Here is a 5,259-nt window from a genome sequence, read left to right as displayed (position 1 = left end):
TCTGGATGTTTTGGAAGAAGGCCAGTAGCAGACAGCTAAGCAACCAGTCAGGACCCTAGGGAAGTGGCAGTAGGAGGTATCCTTGGCCTCAAATATTGGGTGGATTGAGCATTGTAATGGGAAATATCAGCAGGGTATCTGCAGGTTCACAGAGGTATGTAGAGAAAGGGTAGACTTATCCTGTGGAGCAAGATTGGGACCCGGCTCAAAAACCAGGTCAAAAAAATTTACTAGACCTGGATGCAAGGTTAAAACTAGATTCACCACGTCATTACACCGATGCTCTCTGTTTTGATGCTGAATAGAACTGCTCTGACCCCCAACCCTATTACACACTCAGGGTAGAAACACCTCTGCATACATGTGACTTCTCTTCCATCCATCTCCACCTCTGCATACATGTGACTTCTCTTCCATCCATCTCCACCTCTGGTAGAGAATATTTGTCACCATTCACTCTGAGCACTGAGAACAAACAAAAGTGGGCTGTGGACCTCTTTACAACCAGAGCACTTCAAAAATCCCATAGGGCCTTAGAATAAAACAGAAAGTTGGAATTTCAAAGAGAACATAATTAAGTGACTACAGAGATGAGGTTGGGTTGTACAAGTGATGCTGAAGCTCCCAGGGATTAGTGAAGGTAGAAAACCATTTACCACTCAGAGGCCTGAAAGGGCAAGGAGAGGAAACAGAGGCTGGTGAGAGCTGAAGCTGAGAACTTGAGACCACCTGACGTAAGGCCATTCTAGAGGTACTGGGTTCCTAATACAACGGAGACACTGAGGTGAGGAGACAGCTAGGGGATGAGTATCTTGACCTTTCTCTGCCCCAGACTCCTGCTAGGACAGCCCATTGGGGAACCCAATCAGAACCCAGAGGGTAAGGGAACCTTGGTGATGTAAGGGGTCAGACCTCGGGGGACCAGGGCCTGGAAGAGAAGGTAGGGTTTGGATATGAGGAAGGACAAGTGGAAAATGATGTAAAATGTATAAAATGGTTAAGGCCCTTGAAAATCATTTAGTCTATCAGTCTGACTTCTCTTTTTCAAATAAATTACCCTCACTGCCTTTAACCATCTTCTACTTATCAATGCTGAGGCCTTGGAGATGAAATATTTCATAAATACATTCATCATTTTAATAATTTCTTAGTGTAGGATCTCAGAGATTTGTTTGCATTGCTAAAAAAAAAAAAGCAAAACCATAAAGCAAATCTGTGGCGCTGACATGTAATATGATCTTCATTTCACTGAGAAGGAAGCTCGAAGACCCTACAGGAGCTGAGACCTGTACATATCCTTAGAGTGACATCACAGTGAGGTCTGATGCTAAGGTTACAGAACTCCCCGGTTGCCAGAACACTTCCGTGCTGCCATGAAACTCTGTGAATGCAATAGGACCAATGCAATGGTACCAATTCCATTCCTCATTTACTGACCACTTAATATGTCCCAGGCACTGTGCTAAGTGCATAGGAGGGATAGAGTGGCAGTAAGACGTCATAGAATCAGAAACTTTAATCCTTTTAAAGACCCACTTAAGAGTGTCTGCCATCTGCATACTGCTGGTGTGCCAATGATATTTTGCCTATTTTTACAATAGTGGAAAAGCTAGCATTTACTCATTTGCTTCAATAATCTTCTCCCTTCTCTATTTTAGGTCCTTCTATGATATCATTTTAACTCCTTCTCTTTCTCCATCTCTTCCTTCCTACCCACACCCCCAGCCCCATCTGCCTTCCCACAGTACTGAAAGCCAGTCGTTCCCAGGGCAAGCACTGCACCAGGATGAGGTTGCCTCTTGACACAAGGGGTTCGAGATATCCTTTTTGCTCTGAGACATTGGTCCTCTGGTTATAACACTACATAGCTAATTACCAAGCATCTCCAGGTACTTGGCACGGAAACAGGCAAATTACACACATGATCTCCTTTAATTTGTTCCTATGAGTAAAATTTATTTGCACACATCAGTTCTTTGCTTACAGTGCTGCTGCCACCAAAATGATTAGTGTCATGAAACTGACAAGAAGCAAATCATCCTCATTTCTAACTTTGATGGCACTAAGTCTCAGTCTTCTCAGTTCTACGTGGTTCTCGTTTGTTTTAACGCACGCAAGTCTGAATATAAAATCAGGTAAAAATGGCTAAGTGGGGAGGAAAGGCTTGTAAAGGGAAAATGAGACATCACATGGCATATGCTAGACTAACCTTGAACGAGTTTCATGAACACACATAACAGTGATAGAAAAGGCAGCATGTAATCTAAGCCTGAATACTTGGTAAATCCCCCACTCTGTTATTCTGAAGCAGATCTCTGATGGCATTTTATTCCTTTCCTTCTGTCTTGAGCCCTCTTTCCCTCTGTCTTGAGCCCTCTTTCCCTGAAACACCTCTTTATTTTCCCTGCCACTTTTTTTCTGTACTTTTTAAAAACCAATCTTGGCTTTAGGGAGGGTTTCCCCAGCAACTCTGGGAAAAGTTGCATTCAGTTACAGAACCGTGGAAGTTTAGAGTCAGGAAGCAGTTTGGAAATCATCTAGTTGATCTTCCTCACCTCACCTATTGAGAACCCACAGTCTAGCAATGCAGAAATAGAAATTTCCATGATGATGGAAAATTTCCATATATGCACTGTCTGAAATGGTAGCCACTAGCCACATGTAGCTATCGTACACCTGAAATATGGTTAGTGCGACTGAATTCTAAATTTTATTTGCCTTTAATTTTAATTTAAATTCAGAGAGCCACATAGGGATAGAGGCTACCATATGGCATAGTGGAGGTCTAGAAAGTTCTTGGATTGTACCCAGTGTCACATAGCTTTAAAGTAAAAGAATTCATCTGATTGTACAGGCCTATGACTCAGTGCAGGGGTCTTTAATGGTTTTCAAATACTGGAGTAAATCAACCAACTAAGCCCAGCATGCATAATTAAGGTACGAGGGAGAAGTGTCAGCTGCCTTGGCAACGACAAAGTAACATGGGAGCTGTCAGAATCTGGTAGGGCAAGAGGAAGAGGGGTCCACCAATAGCATCATCTTATAATAATGGTGTACCAGATATGATGCTCACACTGATGAAAAGAAAAATAAGTTTGGATGTATTTTAAAATTTTTATAAAGACAGCTGAAATGGAAGCTAAAATATTTATAGAACCATAAAAATTAGGAGATGGGGGAACAAGAAAGACAAGATTGAATGGTTATAAGAATGTTGAATTTACTACTGAGCAGGACGTTAATATACAGTGTCCTAAAATGGACAAATTAAAGAATAAATAAGCATGAATGGTCACAACATCTCTGAGCAGAAGAGGTGAAAGCTGTCTCTGAGGATGGGGCAATGAGTAGGGAGGGATGCAGAGACACACAGTGAGTTAAAACTTCTCTGCATTTTATTATTTTGGGCTATGTTCATGCTTTTTATTTCTTAAATAAATAAAAGCTATTTCTATGAGCTTCATGGGTTTGAAATTAGGGCAGAAAATATATTTATCAGAATTTTTTTTGTTTTAATGGAGGGATGCTCGGAAACAACACTGCACTCAGTGCAGGGGTCTTTAATGCAAAACATTGCACTGAAGGCACAATTAAGTAGATCACTGCTTTTCCTCATGCATTTAGCCAGACGTACAAAAATATTTACCCACAGAATCATTTGTATTTGTCTAATATATAAAGCCAGTGATTTCTGTCTGGCAGTCTCAGTCTCAGGCTGCAGTAAGTTAGATCTTCTAAACAATTATTCAGTGCAGTCAGAATAAGATGAATCAGGCTGAATATCACATAAATTCAAACACAGCTCTTAACACACTCCAGTCAAAGAACAGCAAACATAAAGACAGATGTGATCTTACCTATTAGAATATCCCAGGAAAAAGTGTTCCCAGCCTGTCTATTTGACACACATGCTGATACTGAATGGGGGTAGAACAAGAAGGCACTCACTTATGAGAGTTACGGGAAAGGAGGCAGAATGCTGAGGTTGTGGCAATTAGAGCCCTTTTTTTTTTTTTTTTTTTTTTTTTGGCGGCGTGGGGGGAGGGCTTTGGGGCTATCAGGCAGCAATGGGGGTAGAACAAGAAGGCACTCACTTATGAGAGTTACGGGAAAGGAGGCAGAATGCTGAGGTTGTGGCAATTAGAGCCCTTTTTTTTTTTTTTTTTTTTTTTTTTGGCGGCGTGGGGGGAGGGCTTTGGGGCTATCAGGCAGCAGGGTTTTTTTGGGTGAGAACTCAGCTCAGGAGCTGGGTGTTGCAGAGCCTGCTGGGTCCTGGGCTGCCGAAGCGGCGACCGCGGCAGCTCGTGCCTATGTTTCTCCTCCTTGAGGCGCTGGCGATGCTACTTCTCCCAGTCCTGCAGCAGCTTCCGGAGGCGGGCATTGCTCGGGTCCACGTGGAACCCCAGGTGCTCCTGGGCCTCAGCCTGGAGCTCCTCCTTCTCCTTCCGCTCCTGCTGCCGCCGCTGCCGATTCTCACTCCTCTGGGGCATCTTGGCCATGCGCTCTTCCATGAGCTGCTACCCGGTTGACGCTTCTGCCCCTCGCCCAGCTGCTGCACCCGCCGTGACTCCCGCTTGGCCCCCAGGCTCAGGTACCATTCGCGCCCCTCAGCCTGCGGCTTCTGCAGCTGTTCCCGCAGTGGCCGTAAAGAAGCCACCCTGGAGGCGGCGCCAGGAGCCGCGTAGAGCGGCCCCAGCTGCCAGCCAAGGGTCAGCAGGTCATCCAGGTCTGGCCGCCAGGCTCCTGGAGTCCAGGCCCAGGGTGGTCACCAGGCCGAGCAGGCTGTGCGCCTCCGCACGGGCACCGCCATCTTGCCCGTTAAAACCCACTTTTGAGCTGGGTGTTGAGAATTGTGGACACCTGGCTGTAGATAAGAGCTGAGGATGAGCAGCTGACCTTCTGCAGAGCTGTTGTACGCAGACTGAGGGGCCAGAGTGTGGCGAGTCCACAGATCCTAACAAGGCATGGACATCTGGGCAAATGGTACAGCTAATGGGCTGGGGAGCAGACTGGTAAGACCAGATGGAAGACTAGACCCCAGCCAGCCAGTGGGCGTGTAGAAACGCCTTGCCCAGCACCGTCAGATTGGTAAAGCCATCCGTCCTCTGCAGGAGCTCACTCTCCAAGTTTACACCTGAAAAGAGGTAAGTGGGGTACAAATGGGGTGTACCATAGTGTGACCCCTGGGCAATAACCCCTGACCTTTTTTTTTTTTTTTTTTTTTTTTGCGGTACGCGGGCCTCTCACTGCTGTGGCCTC

The 5,259-nt window shown here is 45.4% G+C and overlaps 1 pseudogene; it reads right to left on the bottom strand.

Annotated features, from left to right (window-relative positions):
• Positions 1–4,239: 4,239 nt before the first annotated feature.
• Positions 4,240–5,259, bottom strand: part of LOC102981813 (growth arrest and DNA damage-inducible proteins-interacting protein 1-like) — a 10,161-nt pseudogene continuing 9,141 nt past the window's right edge.

The sequence above is a fragment of the Physeter macrocephalus genome, chromosome 18, assembly GCF_002837175.3.
Source record: "Physeter macrocephalus isolate SW-GA chromosome 18, ASM283717v5, whole genome shotgun sequence".
Classification (NCBI taxonomy): domain Eukaryota; kingdom Metazoa; phylum Chordata; class Mammalia; order Artiodactyla; family Physeteridae; genus Physeter; species Physeter macrocephalus.
Note: the sequence above shows the minus strand (reverse complement) of the source record. Positions and strands in the feature narration are given on the sequence as shown.